This window comes from Hemicordylus capensis, chromosome 3 (assembly GCF_027244095.1).
Source record: "Hemicordylus capensis ecotype Gifberg chromosome 3, rHemCap1.1.pri, whole genome shotgun sequence".
Classification (NCBI taxonomy): Eukaryota; Metazoa; Chordata; class Lepidosauria; order Squamata; family Cordylidae; genus Hemicordylus; species Hemicordylus capensis.
In genome coordinates, this window is record NC_069659.1 from 338,489,628 (window position 1) to 338,504,878 (window position 15,251).

The 15,251-nt window shown below is 44.8% G+C and overlaps 1 long non-coding RNA gene across 1 annotated transcript in view; it reads left to right on the top strand.

Moving 5' to 3' along the window:
* Positions 1-14,489, top strand: part of LOC128351725 (uncharacterized) — a 28,298-nt gene extending 13,809 nt beyond the window's left edge. The window contains exon 4 of the long non-coding RNA XR_008320007.1: positions 14,124-14,489. This is a non-coding gene — a long non-coding RNA (uncharacterized LOC128351725). The remainder of the gene's footprint in view (positions 1-14,123) is intronic.
* Positions 14,490-15,251: the final 762 nt, after the last annotated feature.

A 15,251-nucleotide genomic window follows, 5' to 3' on the forward strand; every position in this document is an offset into this window, starting at 1 on the left:
GGACACCATTTTAAATGTTCAGTTTCTACCAGCTGCTGAGAAGCATCCACAGCTCCATTGCTCTTCGCCATTGCTTAGTAAGCCCGGGTCTAATGAAGAGGTTTGCCAGGGATCGATGGACAGCAGTGGACACTCTTCCTGTGCACGTTTCTGGTGCTGAAAGGGGCACATCCATCTGCTCCCTTTTGACCTCTCCCATGTTGCTGGACACTATTGGGTGGGAGCAGTTGTGTAGCAGCGCATACATACCCCACAGCTTCGGGGCCCGCATGCCTTCCTAATAATGCTCAACCAGCATTAATCAATGCAGCACCATTCACCAAGGAGGGAGGGGTGGGAGGAGGCATCCACCCACCAGCTAGCCGCTCACTTGCAGCCCCGGCCATCCAGGCCCACCATTCAGGTAAGCTTACATAGCCATGGGGGACGTTGCAGGCGGTGTTTGCTCCCACTGAAGAAGTAAGCAAGAGTTATATAACAAAGGTCCATTGTTAGACAAGTCAGCTCCAATGCCGTTCTGAATTGCTTCTGCCCCTACTCTGTGCCATAATCCCAGGTACTTTTTAGTAGCTGTATCTTCTAACTATGCTTTCTCTCTGGATTACTGCATCATTGTTCCTTTCTGCTGTTCCACACTTCCAACTTTGTTCCACATATATTGATACAGGGAACATGCCAGGGGGCGCATGTCGGGGGCAACTCAGAAATATGTGGGGAGGAGACCCCAGGTAGGTCTTTGGCCCAGGGCCCTGGCTAGTCGATGCTATCCCTGGAACCTGGGGCCTTTGCATGTAAAGTCTGTGCCCAGCCACTGAGCTATTAACAGTCCTTTGGTCACCAGTTCAAGCCCCCCCCCCCGTGGGCTTCTATTCTGACACACAGCTAGCAGAACACACAGCTTTACCTGCAAATCTCTATTTGCCGGTTTCAAAAGGAGCTAAAGGGTACAAATATCAAAAGTTGTGTTTTTAATAAGCTAGAGCTTTTCCATTTTCATGGAATTAGTTTGCCGATTTCAAAGTTGCCACTATCCCAATATCTTCCACACATGCCCAGTGGCATTGCTAGGTACCGTTAAAGGATCAAATGACTTAGAACATCAGCATAAGCAGAGGCATTCAACAACATCAGAAGAAAAGCTGAAAGACAGAAAGCCCTTGTACCTCATGTAATCCAGTGCTTAGAAATCATCCCCGTAATTAAAAACAGCACAGAAACATTAGCAAACTTAATAAAAAGGAATAACCAGAGAGAGATAATGGAACACAAACTGCTGTCAGCTGGACAGCCTGTCTGAATTGTCTCCATAGCCAGCCAGCATATATTTAGTTCTTGCATAAAATATTTTTCCCCCAAACAAAACAAACTCCCCTCAAACATTGGTTCCAGAATTCAAACTGCCACATGTCACATTCAAAATCTGAATATCAAACCTTTGGTGGTTCAGCATGAAACCTTGACCAAATTCTGAAGATCCAAATGGTCACTCTCATTTCAGCATCGATCATGACTGTAAGGCCCTTACAGGAATCATACAGATGCCTTGTAGCTTATGAAAACACATTTCCCATGGCACCTTATTCAACAAAAGGCTGACCTAAGAACTATTGAGAGAATGCAGTTTATTCTTAAAAGTATGGGCCATCAACAAAATGTTGCAGGATATACTTGGTGCGCATGTGCGCCGCATGGTGAAAAAACAAATGTTAGAGGAGAAAGGAGCCCCTGCTGTAAGATGTTAGTAAATGCTGCCTGGACCTCCTGCTGTAACTTGGGCCTTACTTCATAGGCTAATAAAATGATCATCTAGACTAGGGATTCTCAACATTGGGTCCCCAGATATTGTTGGACTTCAACTCTCATAGTCCCCAGCCCCAGTGGCCTTTGTTGGGGTTTATGGGAGTTGAAGTCCAAGAACATCTGGGGGCCCAACATTGAGAATTCCTGATCTAGACCCATTTCAAACTTGCTTCCGGGTGGGCTATGGGGTGGAGACTGCCTTGGTCAGCCTGATGGATGATCTCCAATGGGGAATTGACAGAGGGAGTGTGACTCTCTCGGTCCTTTTGGATCTCTCGGTGGCTTTTGATGCTATCAACCATGATATCCTTCTGGAGTGTCTGAGTGGGTTGGTAGTGGGAGGCACTGCTTTGCAGTTGTTCCACTCCTACCTCATGGGCAGATTCCAGATGGTGTCCCTTGAAGACTGTTGTTCTTCAAAATCTGAAATTTCCTGTGGTGTCTCTCAGGGCTCCATATTGTCTCCAATGTTGTTTAACATCTACGTGAAACTGCGGGGAGCAGGGGCGTAACTATAATAGGGCAAGGGGAGACAGTTGTCTAGGGGCCCACTGCCTTGGGGGGCACCCCAGAGGCAAGTCACATGACTGACTCCCCCAGCTGCGCACCCGCCTGGGCTTCCTTCAGTTGCATTCATCCTCCGAAATTGATGTGAGTGTTAAGACCTGGAGCTACCAGAACAGCATGTCCTTCTCTGGTACCATTAAATGACTTGCATCCTCCACAATTTACGAAACCTTAAAAAAAATAAATTAGGATGATGTTCTGTTGTGGCACATAGGGGTGTGTGTGTGTGTATGCTTTTTGTTGCCACTATTCAGCCTCATTTAAGATTTCTTTACTTCATGAGCTGAGCTTCAGTGAGGGGACGCATTTTAAAATCTTGTCTCTGGGCCCACTCCAACCTTGTGACGCCCCTGGCGGGGAGAGATCATCAGGAGATTTGGTGCAGGGTGTTATCAATATGCTGATGACACACAAATCTATTTCTCCATGTCAACATCACCAGGAGAAGGTATAACCTCTCTAAATGCCTGCCTGGAGGCAGTAATGGGCTGCATGAGGGGTAACCAACGGAGGCTGAATCCAGATAAGATGGAGATACTTATTGTGTGAGGTTGGAACTTGGGAGACAGTTTTGATCTGCCGGTTCTGGATGGTGTCATGCCCCCACCTGGAAGGAACAGGTACGCAGTCTGTGGGTGCTTCTGGATATGAACCTCTCCCTGGTGTCTCAGATTGAGGTGGTGGCCAGAGGGGCTTTTTATCAGCTTTGGCTGATACACCAGCTGCATCCGTTTCTTGAGCTAAACAACCTCAGAACAGTGGTACATCTGCTGGTAACCTCTAGGCTGGATTACTGCCATGCACTTTATGTGGGGCTGCCTTTGTAAATAGTCCGGAAACTGCGGTTGGTTCAGAATGTGGCAGCCAGGTGGGTCTCTGGGTCATCTAGGAGAGACCATATTACTCTTGTGTTGAAGGAATTGCACTGGCTGCTGATATGTTTCTGGGCAAAATACAAGGTGCTGGTTATTACCTATAAAACCCTAAATAGCTTAGGCCCTGGGTATTTAAGAGAACATCTTCTTCACCGTGAGCCCCACCACCTGTTAAGATCATCTGGAGAGATTAGTCTGCGGTTGGGAACGGGCCTTCTCCATTGCTGCCCCTGTACTTTGGAATGCGCCCCCCGTTGAAATAAGAGTCTCCCCATCTCTGGCAATGTTTAAAAAGTCACTGAAGACACATTTATTCACCCAGGCTTTTAATCAGATTTATAGTTTTATTATTTTTAATATTGGGTTTTCAATGTTTTTAATCAATTGTTAATTGATTTGATGTTTTAAATGATTTTAATTGTAATCCACCCAGAGACACAAGCTTTGGGAAGTATAGAAATATTTAAAACAAACAAACAAACAAACAAATTCTGTGTTTTGTGGGGGTGGGCCACTGGTGCTCTGTTCCAGCTCCTTTTCAAATCCCTTCCTCCTCAGTAGCACAAAGTTGTGAAATGGCTGGTGAGAAAGCAAAAGAGTTTTACACACTCTTCCTTCAGAAACAGAAGAAACACTCCCCCTTCAGAAACAGAAAGGGTTAGACTTTTTGAGGGAGTACTTTTCAAGTTGAGAAATTTTCCACTCCTTTCCCCCCAATCCCTCCTTCCCCTCTCATCATCACAGTTTCATTAGCTCCACTGACCTACTTATTTTATCTATCTATCTATCTATCTATCTATCTATCTATCTATCTATCTATCTATCAAATTTGTATACTGCCCCAAACTTTCGTTTCTGGGCGGTTTACAATAACATACAATAATACAATTTTACTTGTCTGTTAAACTGCACTCTGAGCCTATGAACATTCCACCCTATTGATTAAGATTGGGCATTTGTGTGTGTGGCCCCTTGGCTTTTTTCTTCAGATTTTTTGAACACCAACGACTCGGTGAGTCACCCTGTGTCTGCAGAGTCTGCAGATACCTCCCACTCATCTGCAGACTCTTTGATTAGCCATCTATATGGTTCATAATATTTCCAGGTTTTTTGGAAATAGATATGAGATGTGATGGAGGGACATCTTGATGATGCCATCACAGGAATGCAGAGCACATGAGAAAGTGGTACCATAGACATTCTTCATTTAGAGACATATTCAAATTAAAAAAAAAAAATCTATATCAACTTATCACTGAACTTTGCCATGCAATCACATAGGCTACCAGGCAAAAAGCCTTTTGTGCCAGGAACACTGTTTTTATGTCATTTGCCTGTGCATCAAAGGAAAATCCCAACCTGCACTGGAATGGCATGTTAAGAAAACATCGCAATTACCAGAGCTTCAAGCTCTGAGCACATGCATTTTACCTATCCATCAGTGAAGGCAGACAATTAAAGCTGTAATTTAATGGGAGATTCTGGGGCAAATAGTGTTGGGAAGATCATTGATACGTTAATGAAGAATCAAGCTGTGGTAATGTTCCCTAACGGTAATCAGTAACGTGACAAACTGATTTTTCCCCCATACGAGAAAGTTAAAAAGAGATACAAAACTAAGGATCTGTGACAGTGGTATCATAAATTACAAGCTGTGTATAGTGTACTAGCTGTGCACTGTTTCAAAATCCAGCATACATCCCCACACCTGCATACCCCTTAGAAATCACACCTGCATGGTAGTAAATCATCTCTCTTTTTTTAGCAACTGTATTTTTTAAAACAGTTTTTTAATTAACGAGAGCTCCCCCCCCCTCCAATCAGGCCTATATGAAAGGGGGAAGGTTTGACTATATACGTATTCCAAATTGTAAACTTTATGTGTATCCCCTCAGTATTCCATTATAAAAGGTGAGTATGGAAAAATACTGGGCTGGTTCAGATGTCATATGGAACCATTCCTGAACCTCAAAAGCATGTCCTTGCCCACTTCTGCCCATGCAAATCACCAAGGGTGTGAATTCAGGTGTGAAACAAGTCAAGACTCTTTGTGATGTCAAATTGTTCGGATGTCCAATTGATTGATCTTTGCTTACTCTAACCAAAGTGCTTGAAAACACTGAAATTTGAAACCCATTTCAAACCTAGGGTTCAGATCTTGACTTTAGGGAAGTTGGTTAGAATTAGGGATGTGCACGAAGCATTCCATGCGAATTCAGGATATGTGTGTGTAGGCGGGGAGAGAGTGGTCACTTTAACAGGAAGAAGGCAAACTGCTGCTTAATACGAAGAGCTCCGCGCTGGGGTAGCAGAGGAGCAACAGAGGGGCAACTAAGATATGCCTTCCTCCTATTAAAGCAACCCACTCACCCCCGCCAAAATGATTCAGCTAGAGCACCTTGAAGCATTTCGGTGCCTTGAAACAGAAGCACTGAAATGCTTCATGCACATCCCTAGTTAGAATAAACCAAGTCAACTGATCTGGATGTCATGAGTCATGACAAATTCTAGTTGCCGGGGGTGCCTTTGCACGGCTTCGGCTAGTGTGCCAGCTGTGTCCCTTACTCAAGAAGGCAGATCTGGCCACAGTTACCCATGCCTTAGTCACATTACTGCTTGATTACTGTAATGGGGCTTATATGGGAGCAGCGACTATAGTGTGATCAATTTCAGCATACATGCAAGGAGAGAATCGTAAAGGAAGTCTAACACAGACACTTTGAACTTCAGAAGAGGAAACTTCTCTAAAATGAGGAGTTTGGTGAAAAGAAAACTGAAAGGGGAAATCAGGAGGATCACTTCTCTCCAGAATGCATGGAGTTTACTCAAAACCACAATACTAGAAGCCCAGTTAGATTGTATACCCCAAAAGGAGGAAAGGTACCACTTAGTCCAGGAGGGTGACAGTATGGCTAATGGGTACTGTCAAGGAAGCCATAAAAGGGAAGAAGACTTCCTTCCAAAATTGGAAGGCCTGCCCAAATGAAGAGAACAGAAAGGAACACAAACTCTGGCAAAAGAAATGCAAGGTGACAGTAAGGGAGGAGAAAAGAGAGTTAGAAGAACATTTAGCTAAAAGCATCAGGAGGAATAACAAAAGCTTCTTTAAATACATCAGATGCAGGAAACCTGCCAGGGAGGCAGTTGGACCATTAGACAAGGAAGGAGTGAAAAGGATTATTAAGGAGGATATGGAGGTTGCAGAGAAACTAAATGAGTTCTTTGCGTCTGTCTTCATGGCAGAGGATACAGAGCATATACCTGTTCCTGAACCAGGCTTTTCGGGGATGGAGGCTAATGAACTGAATCAGATAGAAGTGACAAGAGATGATGTAAAGAAGAAAAAAAACTCTGGAAAAAACTGAAAACTAGCAAATCGCCAGGGCTGGATGGCATCCATCCAAGAGTGCTTAAAGAACTCAAATGTGAAATTGCTGACCTCCTTGCTAAAATATATAACATCCCTGCAATCGGGCTCTGTACCGGAGGACTGGAAAGTAGAAAATATAACACCAATTTTCAAAAAGGGATCCAGGGGTGATCCAGGAAATTACAGGCCGGTCAGCTTAATGTCCATTCCAGGCAAATTGATGGAAAGCATCCTCAAGGATAAAACTGTAAAGTACATAGAAGAACAGTCCCTGCTGGGAGAGAACCAGCATGGCTTCTGCAAAGGTAAATCTCACCTCACTAACTTTTTGGAGTTCTTTGAGAGTGTGAACAGGTGTGTGGATGAAGGTGATCCCATTGACATAGTATATCTGGACTTACAAAAAGCTTTCAACAAAGTTTCTCATCAAAGACTCTTGAGAAAACCTAGCAGTCATGGGATAAGGGGACAAGTACATGTGTGGATTGCTAATTGGTTGAAGGACAGGAGACAGAGGGTAGGTATAAATGGAGAGTTTTCACAATGGAGGGAAGTAAGAAGTGGGGTCCCCCAGGGATCTGTACTGGGACCGGTGCTTTTTAATTTATTCATAAATGATCGAGAAGCAGGAGTAAGCAACGAGGTGGCCAGATTTGCAGGTGATACCAAACTCTTTTGGGTAGTAAAATCCAAAACAGATTGTGAGGAGCTGCAAAAGGATCTCTCCAAACTGGGGGAGGGGGTGAAAAAATGGCAAATGCAGTTCAGTGTTGGCAAGTGTAAAGTGATGCACATTGGAATGAAAAAACCCCAACTTCAAGTATACGCTGATGGGATTTGAGCTGTCGGTAACTGACCAGGAGAGGGATCTTGGGGTCATGGTGGACAGCTCATTGAAAGTTTCAACTCAATGTGCAGCAGCTGTGAAAAAGGCCAATTCCATGCTAGGATCATTAGGAAGGGGATTGAAAATAAAATGGCTAATATTATTGCCTTATACAAAATGGAAGTGCAGCCACACCTGGAGTACTGCGTACAATTCTGGTCACCAAATCTAAAAAAGGACATTGTAGAACTGGAAAAGGTGCAGATGAGGGCAACCAAGATGATCAGGGGCCTAGAGAACCTTCCTTAGGAGGCAAGACCACAACACATGGGGCTATTTAGTTTAGAAAAAAGATGACTTTTTTCTAAACTTTTTTTTGTGGGGAGACATTGTAGAGGTCTATAAAATCATTCATGGTGTGGAGAAAGTGGATAGAGAGAAATTCTTATCCCTCTCACATAACACTAGAACCAGGAGTCATCCCATGAAATTGATTGCCGGGAAAACATTCATCCCCAGATGAATGTGTGGGGAGGGTGTAAGCAGGGCAAGGATGGCGGATGAGTAGGAGGCATGCACACCTTCCTTGAGATGGGTCAAACTGTGGGAAGAGATAATCAAATCAAATAGTGATTTCATCCAAGCCAAGCAAGAAGAAAAGAACCACTTTAAGGAATCCTTTAGGACGAACAAATGGAAGTACTTTTTTACACAATGCCTAATCAACTTGTGGAATTCTCTGCCACAAGATATGGTGACAGCCAACAACCTGGATGGCTTTAAGAGGGGTTTGGATAACTTCATGGAGGAGAGGTCTATCAATGGCTACTAGTTGGAGGGCTATAGGCCACCTCCAGCCTCCAAGGCAGGATGCCTCTGGGTACCAGTTGCAGGGGAGTAACAGCAGGAAAGAGGGCATGCCCTCAACTCCTGCTGTAGGCTTCCAGTGACATCTGGTGGGCCACTATGTGAAACAGGATGCTGGACTAGATGGGCCTTGGGCCTGATCCAGCAGGGCTGTTCTTATGTTTCCAAATGGGCCCGCGCTGGGAGCAAAATAACACCCCCCCATCTGATGTCAGATGCGTGGTGTGTGTCTGGGGATGTGAGGTGCAGCCCCTGGGGGTGGCGGCCTGGGTTCTTTTAAGCCATTTGCCCAATTGTAGCTCCGACCTTGGTCTGAAGGTGGTCACTATCACTAAGCAACCAAAATAATCACATAAGAAGCTGAATAATCACATAGAATGGTCTACAAGGGAGGGGCCCTTGTAGACCATTCAGTACAACCATCCATTGGATGCAGAAAATACAGGGTTAGAACGTCCCCAACAGATGGCTGTCTAGCCTCTGCCTGAAATCCTTCAGTGAGGGAGAGCCTATCACACCTAGGTAACTGAGTCCATTATCAAACTGCTGCTACTGTTAAGAAGCTTCTAATGTTCAACCAAAATCCATCTTCCAGGAACTGAAGCCCATTAGATCTTGCCCTGCCCTTGGGACAGTACTGAACAAGTCTTTGCCCTCTTCTGTGTGACTCGGGTGTTTGAAGAGTATTATTATATCCTCCTCAGCTTTATGCTCTCCAGGCTAAACAGTCCCAGTCACTTCAACTTTTCCTCAGAGGGCTTTGTTTTCCAGACCCCCTAGCCATCTTCATTGTTCTCCTCTGAACCTATTCCAGATTGCTTGCATCCTTCTGAAAGTGTGGCCCCCAGAACAGCTGTATGGAGTACCGTGCATGGGAGGAGAGCTGGTCTTGTGGTAGCTCCATTCTGTGGTGATGGGCACTAGTTTGGATGGCTTTAAAGGAGGCTTAGGCAAATTCACAGATGACAGGTCTATCAATGGCTGCTAGTCTGATGGCTATACGCCATCTCCAGCCTCAGAGGCATGATGCCTCTAAATACCAGTTGCAGGGGAGCAACAGCAGGAGAGAGGGCATGACCTCAGCTTTTGCCTGTGGGCTTCCCAGAGGCATCTGGTGGGCCATTGTATGAGACAGGATGCTGGACTATATAGGCCTTGGACCTGATCCAGCAGGGCTGTTCTTATGTTCTTAATATGCTGGTTGCACTCAAATCTGTTTCTCCTTGTCATCCATATCAGGAAATGGCATTATCCCCTTAAATTCTTGCTTACAAGCAGTAATGGGCTGGATGAGAGATAATAAACTGAAGCAGAATCCAAGCAAGATGGAGGTGCAATCTGCAAGACAGGATAGAACTTCCTGTTCTGTATGGAGTTATATTCCCCCAGAAAGAACAGGTCCGCAGCTTGGGAGTTCTTTTGGATCCGGATCTCGCCTTGGTGCCTCAGGTTGAGGCTGTGGCCAGGAGTACTTTTTACCAGCTGCGATTGATAAAACAACTCTGCCCATTTCTTGAGGAGAATGACCTGGAAAAAGTGTTGCACCAGCTGGTAACCTCCAGGTTGGACTACTGCAATGTGCTCTATGTAGGGCCGCCTTTGTACATAGTTTGGAAACTTCAGTTAGTTCAAAATGCAGCAGCCAGATTGATCTCTGGGGTACCTTGGAGAGACCATATTATGGCTTTTCTTAAACAGTTGCACTGGCAGCTGCTATGTTTCCAGGCAAAGTACAATGTGCTGGTTATTATCTTTAAAGCCCTGAAAGGCTTAGGTCCAGGTTACCCAAGAGAGCGCTTTTCTCTACATGATCCCCACTGCTCACTGAGATCATCAGGAGGGATCCATCTTTGGGTGCCACCAGTTCATCTAGTGGCGATCTGGGATAGCATTTTTTATTTTAGTGTAAATCGCCCTGAGCCATTTCAGGAAGGGCAGGATGGATAGATGGATGGATAGATAGATAGATAGATAGATAGATAGATAGATAGATAGATAGATACAGGTGAAACTCAAAAAATTAGAATATCGTGCAAAAGTTCATTAATTTCAGTAATGCAAATTAAAAGGTGAAACTGATATATGAGATAGACGCATTACATGCAAAGTGAGATAAGTCAAGCCTTAATTTGTTATAATTGTGATGATCATGGCATACAGCTCATGAGAACCCCAAATCCACAATCCCAGAAAATTAGAATAGTGTGAAAAGGTTCAACAGTCTAGGCTCCAGGTGTCCCACTCCAATCAGCTAATCAATCCATAACATCTGCAAAGGGTTCCTGAGCCTTTAAATGGTCTCTCAGTCTGGTTCATTAGGAATCACAATCATGGGAAAGACTGCTGACTTGACAGTTGTGCAGAAAACCATCATTGACACCCTCCATAAGGAGGGAAAGCCTCAAAAGGTAATTGCAAAAGAAGTTGGATGTTCCCAAAGTGCTGTATCAAAGCACATTAATAGAAAGTTATGTGGAAGGGAAAAGTGTGGAAGAAAAAGGTGCACAAGCAGCAGGGATGACCGCAGCCTGGAGAGGATTGTCAGGAAAAGGCCATTCAAAAGTGTTGGGGACTTTCACAAGGAGTGGACTGAGGCTGGAGTTAGTGCATCAAGAGCCACCACACACAGACGGATCCTGGACATGGGCTTCAAATGTCGTATTCCTCTTGTCAAGCCGCTCCTGAACAACAAACAACGTCAGAAGCGTCTTACCTGGGCTCAAGAAAAAAAGAACTGGTCTGTTGCTCAGTGGTCCTCTTTTCTGATGAGAGCAACTTTTGCATCTCATTTGGAAACCAAGGACACAGAGTCTGGAGGAAGAATGGAGAGGCACACAATGCAAGATGCTTGAAGTCCAGTGTGAAGTTTCCACAGTCTGTGTTGATGTGGAGAGCCATGTCATCTGCTGGTGTTGGTCCACTGTGCTTCATTAAGTCCAGGGTCAACACAGCCGTCTATCAGGAGATTTTGGAGCACTTCATGCTTCCTTCCGCAGACGAGCTGTATGGGGATGCTGACTTCATTTTCCAGCAGGACTTGGCACCTGCCCACACTGCCAAAAGTACCAAAACCTGGTTCAATGACCATGGGATTACTGTGCTTGATTGGCCAGCAAACTTGCCTGACCTGAACCCCATAGAGAATCTATGGGGCATTGCCAAGAGAAGGATGAGAGACATGAGACCAAACAATGCAGAAGAGCTTAGAAGAGCTGAAGGCCGCTATTGAAGCATCCTGGTCTTCCATAACACCTCAGCAGTGCCACAGGCTGATAGCATCCATGCCACGCCGCATTGAGGCAGTAATTGCTGCAAAAGGGGCCCAAACCAAGTACTGAATACATATGCATGCTTATACTTTTCAGAGGTCCGATATTGTTCTATTTACAATCCTTGTTTTATTGGTTTCATGTAATATTCTAATTTTCTGGGGTTGTGGATTTGGGGTTCTCATGAGCTGTACGCCATGATCATCACAATTATAACAAATTAAGGCTTGACTTATCTCGCTTTGCATGTAATGCGTCTATCTCATATATCAGTTTCACCTTTTAATTTGCATTACTGAAATTAATGAACTTTTGCACGATATTCTAATTTTTCGAGTTTTACCTGTAGATAGATAGAGAAAATAAATAAGCATGAATGGGAGATAACATGTGTGAGCATTGTAAGATATGCCACTTAGGGGATGGAGCCGCTCTGGGAAGAGCATCTGCATGCTTGCATGCAGAGATTCCAAGTTCCCTCTCTCGCATCTCCAAGCTAGGACTGAGAGACATTCCTGCTTGCAACCTTGGTGAAGCCACTGCCAGTCTGTGTAGACAATACTGCGTTGGATGGACCAATGGTCTGACTTGCTATATGGAAGCTTCCTATGTTCCTCCATGTAGTTCTCCATGTACCAGAACACAGTACTATGTTCTGACTATTGCAGAACATAGTGGAGCCCTTACTTATCATGACTTGAGAGCTAGGGCTCTATTAATATAGCCTACAATCACATCTCTTTTGCAGCTCATGTTCCGCTTGTAATCAATTGCAATTCCAAAATTCACTTCACTTGTATTACTGCAAAGGTTTCCCCCATCCTATTCCTCAGGGCTTGACAATTCCCAGGTGCCACCTCACCATGGCACCTGGAAATTTAAGTGTGGGGCACAGGAACATAGCATGCTGCCTTATACTGAGTCAGACCTCTGGTCCATTTAGTTCAGCATTGGCTACTCTGACTGGCATTGGCCCTCTAAGATTTCAGGCAAAAGTCTGGAGATGCCAGGGAGTGAACCTGGGACCTTCTGCATGCAAGCAGATGCTCCCCTACTGAGCTATGCCCCCACCTGAGGCATCTGAGCCAGGTGATGCAGATGTATCCAGGACAAGTGAGCAAGAAAGGTAAGGGTAAGCAAGTCAGAGGAAGCCTGCCCCCTCATTTAGTGATGGACATTGCTGGGGCAGAGCAGTGAGTCTGGCCCCCGATGGAGCAGATGGTAGCCTGGCTCCTCAATGTTGTACACCGCCTTGAGATGCACTTATCAGGCTGTATAGAAATAGGATAGATCAAGGTTTCTTAACGTTGGGCCCCCAGATGTTGTTGGACTACAACTCCCAGAATCTCCAGACATGGCCTTTGTGGCTGGGGATTCTGGGAGGTGTAGTCCAACAACATCTGGGGGCCCAAGGTTAAGAAACCCTGTGATAGATATTTCTATATATTCCTATTTCTGGCCCAGGTCAGAAATCTGTCACATTCCACTTCGAAACGTCTCTCCCATTTGATGGGGCCATTGGGCTGGCACGGAGGATACTTTATCAAACAACCTGAACACATGACTTGAGCACACTCATCCTTCACCCCCATCCAGAACACTGGGGCACTGTTCCTTACCACTTGGGAAGTAGTTTGTCAAAACTGTCCTTCTGCATATGCTACAAACAATAGTTTAAATTAGTTTTTATAGTGCATGTAGAGGAGTCTTGGATGAATGGCCCTACAACCAAATTGAAAAAGCTGTCCAGGTGTGCCACAAGGGGAGAAGAACATATGCACTCATGGCATATATGCATCCTTATTGCATAAGATGGACAAAGAGTAATTGAACCAGCCCAATGACGAGCACTTTTTGAGTATGGTTCTTCAAACCTGTTTTCAACCTGTTGTGAATCTATTCATCTGTTTATTTTAAAAATATTGTATGCCTCCATTCTTCATGTGTGAATTCATGGCAGCTCACAACAATTTTTATATTTATAAAATGCAAAAATGTACAACAGCCTCTAAAGGCGTAAAAGCACAGGATAAAAAACAATCACTAAAACTGTCATTTTAACAGTCATTGATATTGATATTGAAATTGATATTGATATTGATATTTATTTATTTCCAGGGAAAGATCTGCTAAATAGAAAGTCTTCAATTTCATTTAAAGTTGAAAAGGGAGGGGGTGAGCCCCAGATCAAGGGGCAGGGAGTTCCAGAGGGCCAGCCTTGCCCACGCATCACTGACAATTGTGCTTCAGAAGGTGATGGGATGTGCAGCAGAGCCTCTTACATGATTTCATAGGCCTGGCCATATTATATGGGAGTATAACTGACCCTATTATCAGCTGGCCTTCATTTGACCAATTTGCTAACCAAAATACCAGGGGGATGCTGTCAAATGCTTTGCTAAAATCAGGATAAATTAGGTCCACAGCATTCCCACAATCCTCTAAGCTAATAACCCAATAAAAAAGAGATAAAATTAGTCTGGCAGAATTTGTTCCTGACAAATCCATGCTGATTGCTACTAATCACTGTGGTTTAATTTCTTCCTCAGGAGGAGTCCTTGCCCCCAAAACAAAGAATCCTGAAGAAGACATTTTCATCTGGGAAAGAAGCTTCCTTTGAGGAAGAAAACCTTAAGATATAACCAAAAGAATTTGTTCTTATTTTATTAGAACTACTTTGTGTGTGTGTGTGTGTTGTGTGTGTATGTGTGTGTAATTTCAACCTACAGGTGAAACTCGGAAAATTAGAATATCGTGCAAAAGTCCATTAATTTCAGTCCGATATTGTTCCATTCTTCGATCCTTGTCTTCTTGGTTCCATGTAATATTCTAATTTTCTGAGATTGTGGATTTGGGGTTTTCATGAGCTGTACGCCATGATCATCACAATTATAACAAATTAAGGCTTGACTTATCTCGCTTTGCATGTAATGCGTCTGTCTCATATATCAGTTTCACCTTTTAATTTGCATTACTGAAATTAATGGACTTTTGCACGATATTCTAATTTTCCGAGTTTCACCTGTATGCATGTTTAATCAGGGGCATGTTTAATCAAATTACCAAGGTAATTTGGGTGCCTGCACCACCAAACCATGAGGCCCCTCACCTGTGTGTGGCCCCCAAACCTCCTTTGCCAAAGCTCAGCTTAAAAATACCCAAAAAATTCTTACCGCCGCTGAGGGGTGGTCCCGCGGGGGGTGGGGAGCAGTCCTTCTCCCTCCTCTCCTCCCCCAGCAGCGGTGGCGTGGGAGCAGGAGCAACGCTGCATCCATCCGTTCGGGCCAGTGTCTTTAAGCAACTGGGAGGCACACCTGCGCAGTTGAGAGATCACCGCAAGCGTGTGACATCATGGGCTTGCGAGGATCTCCTCTGCATAGGAGCGCCTCGCATTTGCTTAAAGACGCTGGCCTGAACGGATGGGTGCAGCGTTGCTCCTGCTCCCACCCCATCGCTGCTGGGGGAAGAGGGAGAAGGGAGGATTGCTCCACTCCCACCTCCCGCTGCCACCTCTCGGCCATGATAAGAGTTACAAAAAAAGAGCCGAGCTTTGGCGGGGCAGGAGCAGGGTGGCTACCGGAGGCCCCTGGCCCCAGCTATTTGGAGGCTCCCCTAGACCTTGGAGGACCAGATCGGGTCCCCAAGGTGCGAGGGTTAGTGCGCCTCTGTGTTTAATT